We start from the raw sequence: 16,875 nt of genomic DNA, 5'->3' as shown, positions 1-16,875 counted from the left end.
CTTACAGAAGGGTCACAAGGAAGAGATGAGCAAGTCAGGGTGCAGTATAGCACTGATAAAACTTACAGCTTTCCTCTAGTTCTTTAATGCGTCGTCTCCCCACTATCATGACCTCAATTCTACCTTACAAATCTGCTACAGATAAGAGTCTGAAACACAGGGAATCCAGGACAGATAAACCCCTCAGGACCATTAATGAGAAAAGAGATACCCGCCTGGGAGCTTCTTCCTCCTCCCTGAAAGCAGGACACACACTCTCTCTGCTTCACCTTCCTGCTGACAAGCTACATGGATCCATCCTGCTGGCACACAGAGCCCTGGAGTTGCTTCCACTGCCACAGGATTCATGAGACTTTCCACCCACAGGTCTGTGATCTTCCTGCATTTGGCGTCATTGCCTGGCTACATGCGTTTGAAGAGGAATTTATGGACTGGAATCGGACGTATGGGCTAATACAGGACTTACAGATTTTATCTGGACTGGACTGGGATGTTTTCTCAATATTCAATTACTCTTTCACATAAAGCTCTCTCTTATACCCATATGAATGTTCCTAGATTTATTTCTCTAGCCAACCTGGTCTAACACATTTTGGTACCTGGAGTAGAGTACTAGAGAAGCAAATCGTGAAGATGAAGATTGGATGCTTATTTGACCTATGCCTTATGGTAGATTTTCTTTGGCTAGATGGAGGTCAGATAAGTCCACACTGATTACTAACAGGACATGCCCTTTCCTTGTGCCCTTTTAAGTCTAGCTGGGAAGCAGAGTTGAGTTTATGATTATGAAATGAAAGCTACACAATTAAAAGGGGTAGTTTGTTCATGAGAAAAATTTTCAGCACCTTTCTTGCCTTCTGAGATCCCTGCTGCTGCCCCCTGACCTCCCAGAATAGCCATGTCATCAGAATCAAGCAAAAAGCGGAAGCCCAAAGTGACTTGAAGTGAGGGAGCTCCGGCCGCGCAGGCACTGAGCACGAAGGTAAACACTACAGTGAAGAGGCAGAGGTGGGCCTGTGGGACCCTGGCAGAGACCATGGGCTGTACAAACTCACATGGCAAGAGCTGCAGAGGCTCATGGCTGAGATTCAGCACCTGAAATGCAAAGGAAGCAAAGAAATGGCTGTGGAAATTGAAGAAAGGTGGATCCAGAGCTGTGTGCATTTCCTGACCCTCCGAAAGCTCCACCGACTAGCTCACATCCGGCTGAAGAAAGGCTGAGATCAGACTCATGACGTGAAACACAAAGTAGATGCCTGTCACCTGCAGCTGAAGCCCGTTGTACTCGAGGTGATGCACCTTCGGAAAGAGATCACCGAAGGCCTGGAATTTACCAAGGCATGAAGACATTGATCTGGTCAGTTAGGAGGAATTTTATCAGGAGGCTCCTCCAGATATCAGCAAGGTCAAAGTCACCAACAAATGCTTGCAGGTCTAGACTGGGAGCTGGAGCAGTGGAAAAGGCTGACAGAGAGGGTCTGTCCAAGAAGGAGAGATTCTCAAGGAGATCAAGGTGAAGGAGGAGTGCCTGAGCAGCCTTCAGTCTCAGCTCACCAGCATCACGCAGGCCTCCTCCAAGTGCAGGAATACTTGTTCATGCTGCTTGACCAGGTCCACAAGCAGCGCGTGACAGCCAGAAATCTGCCACCGCCTCTCTAGGCCCTCTTTGTCCAGGCCACTTCTTACGGGCAAGCCTGTGATAAGACCTTGTCAGTGGCCATCGACAGCAGTGTGGGCAACACCAAGGTCCTATTCAAGCCTCCCGAGTGCTCCCAAGAGGATGAAAGTGACTCGGGTGCTGAGGAGGAGCAGACACTAAACGCCGGCGTCCCACGCTGGGAGTTCAGCTGGACAACAAATGCAGGGAGGTGCTGAAGAGGCACCCACTGGCCGTCATGCTTGTCCTGAGATGCAAAGACGAGAGTGCTTCACCTGACCTTCCTCTGCCCCATGACAGTAAAAGTCACTGTGACCACCGCCCCAGAGCTCATCTCCCACATCACTGCAGGTGACCTGCTGTCTCCCGACTCAGTCTGGAGCTGTGTGTATCCTGAGGATCATGGGAAGAAAACACCAAATCCCGCCAATCAGAACCAGTTTGACAAAGTTGGCATCCTAGCTTCGAGAAACTACGTGCTTGACCTGGGTCACCCTTATCTGTGGGTTCAGAAGCCGGGTGGCTTCCACTTCCCCAAAGAGCCAGCACAGTACACAATGATGGCAGATCACTAGCTGAGTGCTAGCCACATGGGGACCGCCGTGAAACTGCTGACATCAGAGTGCAGTCCCGCCTGGCCCTCAATAAGCAGTTTGCATCTCTTGAACATGGCACTGTGTCCGTTACCAGCAATTGCCAGTACCTCTGCCTGGACAAGGAGGTCTCTTGCCTGGTGAGGTGGGTGACAATGGCCCACGAGGATTACGTAGAGCTGCATTTCACCAAAGGCGTTGTGGAAGTGCACCTGGCGGAGGACGCCAGTTTCTACTGCATGGCCCTCATTGAACGGGGCAGAGCTCAGCTCCAGGGAGCCATGGTGCTGAGCCCTGGCTACTCTCCCATCCCGTCCCACCCCGCCATTTTCCAGCTCTGTCTAAACTGGAAGGGATAGAAGACCAACAGCAATGATGGCAATGTTCAGGCCATGGAGAGTGAGGTCAACGTGTGCTACAAGGAGCTGGCCACCAGTTCTTGACCAACCAGCTGCAGTGCCTGTGCATGCTGCCAGATATCTACCTGGAGAGGAAGGGTCACGAGAGCATGCAGGGACCAAGGAGTTCCCCAGGAGATGTGTCGGTGGCTTTTCAGGGGTCCCAGTAGGATGAAGTGGTTTAAATTAAGCCACCCTCAAGGATCCCTCAGCCATCACTGACCCCTGCTGGGTGGTACCTCTGTGCTGGGATGGCGGGGGGGGGGGGGGGGGGTTGCTTTTATGTGTCTATCCTCTTAAAGTGTCACCTGAACCCCTCAAAAAATATTTCCTTTTTTTTTTACTGAAAGGACATGAAAAGTGAAGGTTTTGATTTCTAGAAATTTTATTTGGTTATTCCTGCTTGAAATGGCAAAAATGAATGTGATAGATGTAAATTTTGAGCCCAGGGGGCAAAATCACCCCTTAAACTTCTTCTCTGAGACCATGCTTCTTCATAAAATTAGCTGACAGAAGATCAAAATGGCTGACAGAAGGCCCCACCCTGCGGTCAGAGGCTTAATCCATTTGATTTATCAATGTGATAGTTAAGATAACAATTACAATAAGATAGGTAAGGATTTAACTTGACTGTTTTAAGAATTGACTTTAGAATTTGGCTTGGTTTATACTGTTTTCCTCTGACTCTTGCTATTGTTACAAAGATTGATAGAAATGATGTTTGGGAAGTGAAAATAGAGTTTGTAAGCCTAAAAAAAAAAAAAAAAGAAAGAAAAGAGATACCCGGAGGACAAGGGCAAGGTAGGGACAAAGGGGGAATCGATCACAAGGATTGATATAAAATCCCCTATCAGGGGGACAAACAACAGAAAAGTGGGTGAAAAGAGACAGAGGATGATATAAAATATGAAAATAATAATTTATAATTTATCAAGGGTTCATGAGGGAAGGAGGGTGGGGAGGGAGGGAAAAAATGAGGAGCTGATATCAAGGGCTCAAGTAGAAAGAAAATGCCTTGAAAATGATGTCAACATATATACACATGTGTTTCACACAAAGGATGAATGTATGGATTGTGATAAGAGCTGTAAGAACCCCCAATAAAAGTATTTAATAATTTTTTTAGAAGATCCTTTTGCCATAGATCTACCCACTGCAATAAGCCATCTGATTTCCTGCCTTTGCTTCCACGGGCATTTGCTTGTAGACCCAAGTAAAAGGAAATCCTTGACAACTTTAATCTTTTCTCCATTGATCATGATATTGCTTCTCAGTCCTATTGTCAGGCTAATTGTCCCTTTTTTTTTACATTGGGGTGCAGTTCATACTGTAGTCTTTCATTTCCCTTAGTGAGTGGTTCAAGTTCTCTTCCCTTTTAGCAAGCAATGTTGGGTCATCAGCATATTGGAGGTAAGTAATGAATCCTCCTCCAGTCCTAGGCCACATTCTTCATTTACCCCAGCATCTCTGATGATTTGTCAGCAGCAGGCAGACCAAGGATGGTGAAAGAATGTACCCTGGCACGCACCTTGTCAGAGCACCCCTCTACTGTGCGCAAACAACTGCCTCTTGGTCTGTGTACAGTTCTGAGATGCCAATTGTTAGCAAGGGGGAATGTGGAATCACTAAATTGAATTATAAAAAAATCAAAGACATCCAGTCTCTCCCTAGCTTGACCTCGTAGCACAAGAGTGATGCCTGCAGCCTGCCAGCCTGCCATTCAGAAGAGAAGGACACAAGAAACAAATGAAGGAGAGCAGTGTCGCAGGCCAGGCACGTGGGAATCTGGCAGTGGCCAGCTTAGTGGCCAGGCTGAAACGGAGAAGCAGACGGAGTGGCTAAAAGAGCATAACTGCCTCTAGAAAAGTTCCAGAACCTCCCAGAGGATCGTGGAGGTCCCCACACATGAAACGGTAGCACTCTCGATTCCATTTGGAATATTGATGCACATGATGGTCCTGGGTGGCTAGAGGTCTTGGGGACACCTAAGGTGGAGCCATCTGGATCACACATGTCAAAGGGAAACAAGGGAAAGGGCCCCCTTCGCAGCAGTGAATTTGAAGAGTGGGGTAGGAGAAGGGGACAATAAGAGGATTTGGCAGCATACCATCTGCCCTGAAAGGAGAAGCCCATGGGAGCGCTAGTTTCATAGGACGTGAGTTACACCTTCAGACACACTAGCGTGAGAAAGGGCCACGGACTGCCAAAAGAACAAACAAATGTGTGTTGCAAGAATCGCAGCCAGACGCACTGTGGAGGCAAGGATGGCGAGATTTTTGTCTTAGATACTTTGAACATGTTATCAGGAGAGATCGGTCCCTGGAAAAGGACACCATGCTCAGTAAGCAAATTTGCTGAGCAAATCATCAGAGCTGATAAAGTAGAGGGGCAGTGAAGGAGAGCAGACCCTGGATGATATAGATTGGCCCAGTAGCTGCAACAGGGGCTCAGATATAAAGACAATTGTGAGGATGGAGCAGAACCAAGCAGTTATTCATTCATCCCATGTTACATAGGTTGCTATGAGTAAGAACCAACTCAACAGACACTAACAACAACTAAGGTTAGGCTTTACTCTCACCCTATTCTCGCCCATTCTTAGAGCATGCCCTCCAGAATGGAACTATGGCTACAGGCATATAAAGTCCAGAGTTATAATATATTACATATGGAATCAGGGATAGAAAGGACATATTAGTTGACTATAACTCGTTTTCTCTTCTCTTTTTCTTACCCTGATAACAGGCTGGCAAGTAGGACCGACATGTATGTGCCTGCCGTGTGATATAGACCTGCTGTTTTGGTTTCTTAGTGCTGCTGCGGAGTCTAATGGGACACCTGGATCAACTGGCACAGCTGAGTCTGTAATGTTCATGCTCTGCATCCTCATTTAGTAAGTAGCGTCTTGGGTCTTAAAATCTTGTGAGAGATCATCTACAAAGATACAGTAATTAGTCTTTCTCATCTGGAACAAAAGAGAAAAAAGAAACCAAAGACTTGAATGAGAACTCAATCTACAGAACCAATTGCCTACCAGAAACATGGCCTCACTTACCCAGAGACCAAGAACTATACGGGGCCTGGCTCCAATGATCAATCCTTCTGATTAGGGCTCCTGTAGAGGGCCTTAAATAGAATGGGAGAAAATTGTAAAGTAAACTCCAAATCTTGTTTTACACAAGGATTGGAGGCCAGATTTGATGGGCCAGCAGAAACCTGGGAAACTCGTGAGGTGATCACCCCAAGACACCCTTAACGTGTTGAACTGAAACTATGCCCAGAGTCTCCTTTTGACAAAATAACAAATTGGCTCATAAAATAAATAATTTCACCTGTCAGTACTGTTCCTTTCCTTGAGGGGTGGTGGTGTCATCTATTTGAGAACAAATGCTCAATACTTGGCTGGTCATCGTAACCATCTGAGGAGCTGGTTAAGCTACAGATCCCTGGGCTCCGCCCTTAGAGGTTCTCATTTATTGCATCGCAAATACAGCTCAGGGAATCTGTAGTTTCAAGATCCCCGGATGACTCCAATGATCAGCCCAGTTTGGAAACCTAGGCCCTAAAGTAAAAATGAGAAGGTCAAAGTAGGGTACAAGGGAGCAAGAATAATGGTAACAGAACCACCAGAAATGAAATCATGAGGATGTTGACTCAATGTGGAAAACATAAGCAACGTCACTGAACACTCTGGTTAGACATTGCTATATTTGCTATTTAGACTTTCACTAAAAACTCATCAAACATTGTTTAAAGGTCGGAGGGGGGGCGTCACTGAAAACATACTCTACACTGGTATGTCCTCATGAACATAATAAAAAATCTTCATTCCCATATGGGATTACATCACAGTAATGGATAGGATTCCCAGACATTTCGATAGATAACACCTCGCTTTAATGAAACGCCAGGCTGGGATCATCGTTCCAACAGCAATGTGAAGAAAACAGAAGCGTGCCTCTGTCCACAATGCTCCCCAATAGGTAGAGCTATGACACATTATATATATATATATCAGTATTTTTATACTCTCAGAAATTAACTTTCAAAGTAGAACATAAAAAGAGTTTAATAATTTGTACTCCCCAAAGCTGAATACTCCTCCTCACTCAAGTAATTATAAATAAACATGAATCCTATGCAAGGTCATTTGCAATGAGTAGCAGGAATATACTTAAGGAAGCCATCTAAACACAGACTGCGGAGCATTTCCTCCTAGAGGACTCCTCTGAACTTGGTAGGGGTATATTTAGACCCAGCTTTCATTGGAAATGCGGTCACCTTTGATAGAAGGCATTTTATAATGGGGGGCGGGTATCAAAGCCAGTTTGAGTTTGTGTGCAACATAGCTCCATTTGCCATCTACATCTGACTTATCGAATATACTATCAAACCGTGTAATTCGTTTCTAGTCAATATGCCATAACTTGCGTACAAATGCATGGTTTCCCCTTCAAAAGTCCTCTTCCCAGAAACTATATAATCATCACAATGACTGTCATTGGTCAAAGTTAAGTTGTAGAACTGCTCTCTGAGAATGGCTCACCATCAGAGGTGAGGGGTGGTCTTTTCTACGAGCTCTAGTGGCACTGTGGGTTAGGCACTGGGCTGCTACCTGCAAGGTCATGAGTTCAAATCCCCTAGCCACTCCACTAGAGAAAGATGAGGCTCTCTGCTCCCATAAAGATTTACAATCCCAGAAACCCTATATTGGATTGCTGGAGTTGGAGTTGACTCAGTGGGGGGGGGGGGAGAGAGTTGTTGTTGTCTGTCTTTGTTTTGTTGTTGTTGTTGCTTTGATTTAATGACAGAAAAGGTTAGTGATTTAAAAAAAAAAACACTGCCAAGGAGATGGACTGACACAGTGGCTGCGACAATTGGTTCACCCATTCGAAGACGGTATAGGACCAGGCCGTTGGTCGTGGTTAGGGTTGCTATGAGTCTGAATGTTTGTGATAGTCAGTGGAGGCCATGTGAATCTCATCGTCAGGCAACCGCCTCTTTAGCTGGGGCACAATGCTAAGGTTTACCCTGGTTGACCATCACTCTCCTAGCAAAAGTGCCCAGAAGCATTATCACATGCGCTGACTCAGCCAGCTGATTAGCTGCAGTGACTGATCAGTCTTTCAAATACTGACCTGCTCTTCTGCTAGGTAAAACTCAACCCACCAAAGTTCCCCCAAAGCCACTTAGCCAGAGACCACAGGACTGAGCAATATATGGACTGAAAAACACAAATAATTGTGTCTGCCGAATGCTGGAATTCAGGGTGGCCATGTAGGATATTCTACTCTGAATCAGTGGGAACTCAGCTCGCTTGGTAGTGTTCTGAATGGTGGCCATGTCTCACCACCTTGTCTTCAATAAATGCTTTTATTATTCGAAAGCTGTCATTGCTTTCGGTTTCAAGAGATTTGACTATAATTAGTGAACCAAGACAGGTGTACAGATCCTGGTGTCTCTGTTTTTCAACGAATGTCTATTATTAGTAACACAGGATCTGGACCTCTATGTGCCTTAATGACTTCTGCTAAACTATCAAGCCTAGCAGACAAGAATCAAACCGTTTTCTTTCTTGGTAGTGCATATGCTATCAATCTTTATATCCCCAAATATGCCAATGCTGAATTTGGAAACTTCTGCAGAAGTGTATCTGAACAATTCCGCCTAGGACATAGAATCAAACAAGAACATGTACCTACAGAGAGGCAGAACACAGTTAAGGAATCAGTTCCATAATCTGCTTTCTTGCTTTTGGATGTAAACCATGAATGTTTCATTTTATTTCACCCTCTATATGTGTGTGTGTATGTCAGTCAGTAGGTAAATACCTTTATTGTTTTTGAAATGGCCCAATAGTCAATGTAGATACCACTAGAGTGGCTTCCTCACAACTTAACAAATTATGGAAAAAGTGATTTTTCTCCTTGTTTAGAGTGTATTAAAGCTGAAATTCTAAGCACTCTGGTTTGCAAAAGGCTATGGATGGCAGTGATAGCCCAATGTCCATTTGCAGGGTCCCCACGTAGATTACACCTCCATTGAATTCTTTCTGATCATTAGCCCCGGATGCAGAGTATGTTGCTCTCAGACAGAGTCCATTGGAAAGCAGGTTCCCACCACCCCTCTCCAGCCAGGCCAGGGGGGAGCAGTCTCTCTGAGGGTCCTTGATGGAGGTCACTGTACAGCGGGTGGTCATGGCACAGGCGTGAGTTCTAGCCTATCAGCCTCGGCCTGACGCCCTTGGTCGGAAGACCCTGGATCAATCTTGTAAGCCCTCCTATCTAACATAATGCATATGACCTGGTCGGTTCTTGCTTCTCTAGTCTCACCTGTACCTGTGATGCGTTTTTCTGCCACCAATCACGAACTGATGGCTTCAGGAACAGGTTCCAGGCCTGTTCGACTAGCATCCTGACTGCATCCTCAGATGCCTCTGCCACCTTGTGCTAACTGCCTCCCTCATCCGGACGACGTGACGGTGTCTGTGTGTTCTCTTTGTCCCTTGTAAGAATTAATAGATGTTCTCCTTAAACTATATTTGAGATCGGGACCTCTTTTGTACCCTGAAACAATAGAACTCTCACCCTTGAATGGGACAGGATGAAACCCTGCAGGAAGGAGGGAGCAAAGATATCCCGGGCTGGGTCTGTTTTTTCTCTGAATCTCATGCCAAGGAGTCCCTGAGGGCAGCTCTGGGCACACAGCACCCTGAGGGAGGCCTCTGTCTCCAAGGCTTCAGCCCTTCCAGGTGTGGGGGAGGGAGGGATGGGGACAGTGGGCAGGAGACAGTCAAGGTCCTTCCTGAGAATGAGAACAGGAGGGTAGCCCTACAATTCAGATCCCTTTCTCAAAAAACAGCCAGGACCCTGGCCAAGTGGTCCTTCGCCTTATTTTAAAAAGCTACTTTGGTAAGTAACTTCTCCCCAACCTCTGCTTTTATTTGTTCATTAACTGTTTGATTACTCTCTAAAAAAAAAACTCAACTGTGATCACGGTTACACAAATTCCTCCACCAGTTTCATGGTCGGCTTTTTTTGTTGTTTGTAACACTTGCTTAACATTTCCCTTTAACGAACCTTTGAGAGACACCTTCGTACATTCAATTCGGCTGCAATTTTAGCTTAGCTTATCCATTTGTTTGAGGAGCTAGTTAATTCTTAATGAGATATTTCTTCTATACATTTGAATAGCTCTCTAGGAAATTTTTCTACTTTTACTTACGCATTTTATGTGCTTGCTTGTGCTGCTGGAAAAGAAACACCCCAAGGGATGACTCCCGCCAGAGAAGTGTATTCTCTCCCCGTTTCAACCACAAGCCCACTGCCATCACGTCGACTCTGCCTCGGGGTGACACTGTACAGGTTTTCAAGGCTATAAATATTTATGGAGGCAATAGCCTTATCTTTCGCCCCACTGGTGGCTGGGCGGGGGAGGGGCGGCGTGGTCCAAACCACCAATTTTGTGGTTGACAGTTCAATGCTTGCCCAAGAGTGGCACATGGGACACATATTTGGGGGACACAATGCAATCTATAACAATACTCTATCCCAATGTGTATTTCTGTAGCTCCTTTATGTTGTTGTTGTGAGTATTTTCATCTGAGGTTCATCTACGAGACGGGATTAGAAGCCATGATTTAATAGTGTGACTGGCTGATTCCTGTCATTTTTCTATTAAAAAATGGAGATTTCTTCTCCATAGCAGAGTATCAGAAAGCTGAGGTCACATCCATGCAGAACCCTAGGTGTGCAGGAAGGAACATATTCCGTGGGGGTCTGAGAGGAGAAGCCGAAAGCGTGTCATCAGTAATAAAGCTCCCAGAGGGAGTGGTGCGCCAGGCTTTAGGAAAAGGCACGTAGAGAAAATATAGCCTGGCCACTACCCCTCTGAGCCAGAGAATGCATCAAATAACCAACTTACTGAATACCCAGTGGATGTAAAAGATGCCCTGGTGGCATAGTGGGTTACATGTTGGACTACTAACCACAAGACCAGCAGTTCAAAACCACTGGTTTCCCTGTGTGAGGAAGTTGAGGCTTTTTGCTCCTGTGAAGATCTGCAGCCTTGGAAACTAAAAGAGGCAGTTCTTCCCTGCCCTGTAAGCTTGCTCTGAGTCAGAACTGACTCAGTAGCAGAGAGCTGGGTTTTTCCGGTTTGTCGTGTTTGCTATGTGCGGATCACTGATTCTTGGAACAGAGATGTATGTGGTGTAGGGAGTTGATAGTATCTCTAGAGCACTTATGTGTCAGGCATGTTACACACACGACCTCATTGAGCGATCACAGCATCCCAAGGAGGGATGGCTCATATCCCCATGTTATAAAGAAAGAAATTGTAGTCACAAAGCTAGTGAGTAAGAGTGATGGAGTTGACTCCCCCTTTCCGGTTCCCCAAATCTCAAGCACAACCCCAATTGTGGTTCAGTTATGTGCCATCGAGCCCATTCCAGCTGACAGTGGCTCCGAGTCCACGCTCTATCTGGGAGGGTCGCTGCCAGTCTTGATTCCTGATCCGATTCCGGGCTGCCCAAGACTTTATGAACCAAGTAAAACGGTCAAACTAGCTGAATTCAAGCTGAGAGCGGTAGATGGCCAAGCTCTGCACTGTCCAGAGACCTGCTACGTGGGGAAACACTGAGTCCAAAGACCGTAATGGGACGAGGGCAAGTCGTTTTACCTCCACGACTCTCACGTTCCCGCGCCCGCGGAGGCTGGAGGAACACTCCATGTGCTTCCAGATCACTGTGGAAGTCCGTGTCTGGACCCACCACAAGCGAACTTTCCTTTTTCTCTTGGTTTCTTGGCTTGGTTGGGAAGCTTTACCTTTGTTGTGGACTTTTAATTTGCCATTGTATAGATCATCTACACACTAAAAACATTTTGCTTTTCTCGGTTCTATTTTCAGGCTCTGGTAGAGGCAGTCAGGAGACGAGTCCATTGCCTTGCACGGTGTCTCTGCTGCCTCTGAGCTGCCGGCAGCATGCACTTTCATGAAGGAAGGGGCCCCAGCAGTGTCCTTGTAGCCACAGCAGGTGTGGAAGAGAGCTGACCTTGGTCCGGGTCAGAGGAATGAACCATCCCCCCCCCCCCCAAATACATACAGAACAGCGATGCGCGCCATTTGAAACCATCCCCAGTGCAAACGAACATCAGTAGGAAGCCTACAGTGGGTGGTCTTCCAGAAGGACCTTTCTTTAAGAATGCAAAGTAGGCATCTGCTTCTGCAGCCAAATGCTGAGTGCCGCATCCTGTCCCACCTGGCAGGTGGAGAACTGGGACCTTCTTGGCTAAGAGCTTTCACATTGACTGGCGCACGCGCGCGCGCGCGTGTGTGTGTGCGCGCGCCAGCCCACACTAGTTATAAGAGGTGCTGAAATCATAAGAGTAACATGATTAAGGAGCTTTCCAAGCGCCACTACCTCCTAACCCTGATTCCAGACCTTCCATTCCAACCACAGAATGTGTACGTTTCGTGAGCTCACTAACTGCCCATGGGGACAGTAGGAAGGTCAATGGAGATGAGGAAGAATCCGGGAAATAAGTGCTATTCCTTCCAGGAATGCAGTGGATTCTTTAATAAAGCTCCATCCAAACAACCTTCATTTTCTTGATGGGTCTGGGCTACAAGGTGAGGGAAGATACTGAAAGGAGTACATGGTAGTTGTTAGGGATTGTTAACAGGGTTAATTGTGAGTGCCATCCAGTTGCATATGAAACCAGTCATCTCAGAAACAGGAAAGGGCATTCTCACTACCAGTAAAACAGAAGGGTCCAGCATGAAGCTCCTCCTGCGGACCTAGAGAGCCTTGTGTGTTGAACTTCCTTGTTCTGGGAGCCAGTGTTGACACCAGAGGTGTGACAGAGGATCAACAGCAGTGGAACCAAGAGCCTGAGCAGGGAACCGAGCAGTGGACTTCCCAGCCCACAGAGCAAGTAAGGCAGTGTTTTCTGGCAAGAGGCTGGCTTATGGAGTAGTGGCCCTGGGCACTTAACTAGAGGAGGTGGGTTTGCTGACTCACAAAGGAATTGGAGCTGAGTGCCCTCAAGGTGAGGCTCACAAGGGAGTGGCATGCCTTTGAGCATTTAATGGCAGCTCTGAAAGAGCTTTGTCATACTGCCTGAACAGGACAGAGGCCAGGCCAGGAGGTTGAGGGCCAAAGAGAGTTCTGCCTGCAGACCAATAAAAGAAGCAACTGTCCTGACTGACCTATATCCCAAGCACTTCGCTACTGAATTGTCACATGTTAATGGCCCGAATGAGCCCCCTAATCACGAGCATTGCCTGTGAGTTCTGTGTGGCCACTGCAATGAATTACCAAGCTGCAAAGTACAATCCCTTGCAGTGAGTGATACCCAGCTGAAAAGTAGAGTGCTGTGGGGGCAGAAGCTCCCCTCCCAAACATCCATGGGCATTCTCTCCCGGAGTGGGGAAATTCCCACATTCTCAACATCACTTTGTCCTCTGGACATTTTAAACTCACAGCCAGCATTGTTAGCAGCATTGCTGCCTTTAGTTTTTATCTTTTTCCTTTTTCTGAGGAGGGAGAATCCCTTAAACTTCAACGGAGGCTGTCTATACCCATCTCTCGGTTTGCCTACTGTGGTAGCTTGGACGTTGCCGGAACACTGGGAGCTCCATCACCCATAGGGAACTTCCACACTAAGGAAGAATAGGAAGAAAGGACTGGTGAAAAGTAGCCAGTAACAACCTTACATACACGTCTCAGCTGAACACAGATACACTGAGAGGCTTGCCTGCTTTGGAGACAACATGAGGGGGCTCTTACCGGAGGAGGACGTTATCTGTACGATATGAAAGGTCTGTGCAAAGTTTGGCACAATAGGCATAAGAGGTTTTTAAATGCTAACGGTTATGAGGATGGAACAGGACTGACCAACATCTCATTCTGTTTTACACATGGCTACCACGAGCTGGAGCCAACACCACAGAGCGTGACTCAATAGAGTGATAAACACATGTGTACATACTCCTACACACACAGACTGAATTAGGTTGCCAGTCGCTATGGAATCAGGAAGGACTATTTCTTGACCTCTCTGAAAGCTACCTATTAAGACATACTGAGCAACTGCTTTGAGCAAGCTGCCATGGTAGCTATTCTAAGACAATGATTTATTTATTCGAAAGCTAGTGAAAGTGACTCCAAATGGGAATGGACTTTCACTGGACGGTGATGAAAATGCTCTAGCATTAGATGGTGATGAAGGTGGCACAACTTTGTGAATATACTAAAAAACACTGCGTTGTGCATCTTAAAGGGTGAGTCTGATTGCTTGCGTTTGTTTTAGCACCTAGCATCACATATCCTAAGTGATGGATCAGTTCTGTCAGATCCTAGAGCCCATGTTTTTACCCATTGGTAATATGCCTCCTTCAAAGAGTTCAAAATCTTTAAGGTAATGTACATATTTTACAATTTACTACAAGTAAAAATAAAAGACAAAAAATGGAAAAATTTTTAAAATTGAACAAATAATGAATCATGAAGCTAATAGAGTACATAGATAACATCACCTTCTATGCATGTGAAATCTTGACAGGGAACAAAGAAGGCTGAAGAAGAATTGACACATTGAATTATGGTGGTTGTGAAGAATATCAAATAGACTATGGTCTGTCGAAAGAACAAACCAATATACCTTGAATATACTATTGGCTGCCAGAAGAACAAATAAATACATCTTGGTAGAAGGACAATGAGACTTTGTAGCACACACTTTGGATATGCTATCAAGAAGGACCAGTCCCTGGAGAAGGACACAATGTTTAATAGATGTGATAGTTAAGGCTTTATGTCAACTTAGTGAGCTAAGATTCTCAAAGTTTTGGGAGTTAAAACCCAGAAATCTGTCATGATGAGATCTCAAAGGAGTGGCCTGCTTCCAATATATGAAGATGCTGTGGGAAAGCTTGCTTGTTTTTTGCTGAGTCTGGATCCTGCATCTGGCTAATCAGCCTCCAAGTGTTCTGTATTTGAGCAACAGCCTGACATATTGCCTGATCCTGTTGTCAGTGACTTCTCATCTTACCTGCCAACCTTGGATCCACGCATCTCTACTGCAACAAACCTGACCTTGGATTTTTTCACTCCTGTAGTCACAAGCCTGTTGTCTGCCTGCCCATCTTGGGTTTAGCATTTACATGAGTCAAGAGGAGCCTCCAGTCTAACATCTGATTTCACAAACTTGGGACTAGCCTGTACTTGATGTTTGCCTGCTTCTATAACTGTGTGAGCCACTTTCTTGATATAAATTTCTATGCATATATATCCAGATATAATAACCTTCACTGGTTTTGTTTCTCTAGAGAACTCAGCCCAAGAAAGTAAAAAGGAGAGTCAACAAAAGAGAGCAAGATCTTCAACAAGATGGATCAACAGCATGGCTGTAACAAAGGGCTCACACATAGCAACAATTGTGGGATGGCAGGTGTGGGACCAGCCAGTTTTTCCTTTTGTTGCACACACGGTCATGATTCAGAACCAATCAGAGGGCACCTAACAACAAATTAAGTAAGGGACTTTTTTCTTCTCACGAAGCAAGGATCGTGGAGGAATGCTGTTTAGTGATGATACCTCATGTCCACTATTCCATTAGGGATACAAAATATCAATACCTTTTCACCACTCCTACCATTGCTGCTATTGTCGTCAAGTTAATTCTGACACGTGGAAACCCCATGTGTGCATATGGCTGAACTGCCCCAGACAATTCTCAAGGCTGTGATATTTTGGAAAACCTTGTCTCTGAGGTTCCTCTGGGTAGATTTGAACTGCCAAATGTTTGGTTGGTTATCAACACAACCATTTCACACCAATAAGGGTGGTCGGTCTTAATGTTCTCTATTTTCTTTCTCTTGGTTCTAATATTCATTGTGATGGCTACACAGAAATCACAGATAAGATTCATGATTAAAAGGGTATATTAAGGAAGTCAAGAAGTTGAAATACCAGTGAGAAATGTTTGGGATAGTTGGCTATCAGGACATGTGACAAAGTTCTTTCAGGTAATAAATCCCCCAAGAGGCATACTACTCCATGGTAAGCCTCTACTTGAAGGCACTCAGCTCCCCCAGTTAAGTGCCCAGAGGCACCTACTCCACAAGCCAACCTCCTGCACAAAAACACTCAGCTTGACTTGCTCCATGAGTTGGGATGTCTACTGTTCTATTCCATGCTCTGGCTCCTGGCTCTCCTATTATGTTATATCTGTCTTCTGCATCCAGGAGACTTACAGCAAAGGGATTTGGGGTCCAGAGGATGAGCTCCACTTCTGACTTTTGCTTCTCAGAGGGTTCCTTGTATGCTCAACAGTATGACAGTGCAGGGAATCCTGGCCGTAGTTACTCACAGGTGAATCATATCAGTATTTCCTCACTTTCTTACCAGACCCATATAAGGCAAGGCAGTTTGGTGGGAGTTAGAGACTTCGACTAGAAGAGTCATATTAAATAATTCACTGTCTCCATCACCTTTAGCATGTGGCATTCTGAGAAGAAAGGATAACCCAAAGGCAAAGGCTTTGACAATAAAGGGCAAAGGCTCATGACAATAAAGTCGCCAAGCCATACCAAACTCACTGTCATCTGTGTTGACTCATAGTAACCTTATAGAGACCCTGTTTCTCTAGGAGCAAACAGCCTCATTGTTCTCTGGAAGAGCAACAGATGGGTTTGAACCACCAACCTTGCAGTTAGCAGTCAAACACCCCACCCCCTTTAAAGAACTTTCTCTGAAGGCCTTCTCAGAAATTACCGCTTGGCAAGGGCAGGGACAATGGCTGCCCCTAACTGCCAGGGAGGCTGGGAAATGTGTTTGGTTTTTTTAAGCTGGCCACATGTAGCCTCCAGGACAGAATTAGAGCTCTATTAGCAAGGGAAAGTGGAACAGGGACTTCAGGAAAATAACGCTTACAGATGTCTGCCACGGAGAGGAAAGAAGTTCCAGAGCCTGGGCAGGAGAAGCATTAGAGAGTGTCTAGTTAGGGTTGTTTGTTTTTAATTTGGTTTTGTTTATTTTGTGTGTGCGTGTACATTTTCTTAAGTTTAATAGTGTTATTGACATATAATTCACTTACATGCAATTCAATGGCTTAAATACATTAAACGGGGTGGGCAATCATCACCACAATCTATTTTCAAACATTTTCTTCATTCTTACACTCATTATTAGCTACCCATTTCTGCCCAACCTCCCCTGCCTTAT

At 45.6% G+C, this 16,875-nt stretch overlaps 1 pseudogene; it reads left to right on the top strand.

Moving 5' to 3' along the window:
* The first annotated feature begins 898 nt into the window (after window positions 1-898).
* Window positions 899-2,870, top strand: LOC142439934 (THO complex subunit 5 pseudogene; annotated as a pseudogene).
* Window positions 2,871-16,875: the final 14,005 nt, after the last annotated feature.

The sequence above is a fragment of the Tenrec ecaudatus genome, chromosome 2 (genome assembly GCF_050624435.1).
Source record: "Tenrec ecaudatus isolate mTenEca1 chromosome 2, mTenEca1.hap1, whole genome shotgun sequence".
Taxonomy (NCBI): domain Eukaryota; kingdom Metazoa; phylum Chordata; class Mammalia; order Afrosoricida; family Tenrecidae; genus Tenrec; species Tenrec ecaudatus.
The sequence above is the reverse complement of the archived record's forward strand: the minus strand, read 5'-3'. Positions and strand labels throughout refer to the sequence as shown.